The sequence below is a fragment of the Octodon degus genome, unplaced genomic scaffold (assembly GCF_000260255.1).
Source record: "Octodon degus isolate 3935 unplaced genomic scaffold, OctDeg1.0 scaffold00088, whole genome shotgun sequence".
NCBI classification, from domain to species: Eukaryota; Metazoa; Chordata; class Mammalia; order Rodentia; family Octodontidae; genus Octodon; species Octodon degus.
This window is the reverse complement of record NW_004524664.1, coordinates 5,648,856-5,650,073: the sequence shown is the minus strand read 5'-3', so window position 1 is coordinate 5,650,073 and position 1,218 is coordinate 5,648,856. Positions and strand designations below refer to the sequence as shown.

The window sequence follows — 1,218 nt, the reverse complement described above, 5'->3', positions numbered from 1 at the left end:
AAAAAACAGGGCAAACAAAATTTATATAAACATAGACAAAAGAAAATATGAATCAGTTTCAGTAATTAAAAAGGGTGACTGAAAGGGATGAGAAGCAAGAAAAAATCTATGATATTGCTTGGGTATGTTGATATTGATTGTGCAACTCAAGGTATGCTATTGCTTATGTATGTTTAGTGGAAGCATAACTCAAGCTCTATTGGATTCAACACATTTTGATTCTGATCATGTTCTGTCAGGTCTGTGGCCTTATACAGATAATGAAAATTGTTCATTATCTGTATAAGAAAAATAGAGAGGTTAGATTAGTTTATCTCTAACTCTAGAAAACCTAGAACTACAGGGAAGCATTCAACATTCAGTAGCATCCAGTGATCGCACATGGACAATGAAGGAATAATTTTATATGACAGGTTCAAAAGAAGGAAAGATTTTTCTGAATAAAGAGAAGTTGTAGAAGTTGTTGATGCAGAAGAAATAAATGGGTTACTAAAGAAAGAACATTATTAATAAGATGGTAATGAATAGTTCACCCCAATGGCTAAGTTCTATTTAACAATCTTGCCATGCTTAAGAAAATCACACAATTCAGAGTTATGTTTGTAAGCAGCTGCCTACCTGACTTTCTAGGAGAAATAGGTCCTAATAAAAAGTAGATTTAGAGTTACAATATGCTTTTTTGCTATTTTTTATTCTTTTTCAAAAAAGTTTGAAAAATTAAAAATCATAAACTCAGTTAATTCATTTCCAATTGGCCTAAAAGTTGATCAATTTTTGATAATATACTTAGTTTTTGAGAATATGGGCTATGCATGAAAACTATTTGTGCAATTTTAAAGACAGGGATTCCCAAATCCCATTTCTGACTTTGTAAAGTCAAACTCTTCAAGCAGGGAGCCTAATAATTTTTTCTGAAGTCTTGCTGACATATAGTGGCATTCAGGAAGGAGTGGATCATACAGTCCAAAGATCCATTCCAATCCTACCAATGTGGGTATCTGTAAACTGTACTGAAATAATTGTTAATATACCACAACCAGAAGTGTGAGTATGTACTGCACAGTTGGAAGAGACCCTGGCACTGTTGATGTTGAGCACACATCACTGCCAAAGAAAGAGGGGGGCTGGAGAGATGGCTCAGTGGTCTAAAGCACCTACTTGAAACAAGCTTGTCAAAGCACAGGGACTGCGGTTCGATCCCCCAGCACCACATGCCAG

At 35.1% G+C, this 1,218-nt stretch overlaps 1 protein-coding gene across 1 annotated transcript in view; it reads left to right on the top strand.

Moving 5' to 3' along the window:
- The window catches only part of Kcnu1 (potassium calcium-activated channel subfamily U member 1), a 164,598-nt gene that overhangs the window by 71,759 nt on the left and 91,621 nt on the right, over positions 1 to 1,218 (top strand). The window lies entirely within an intron of this gene.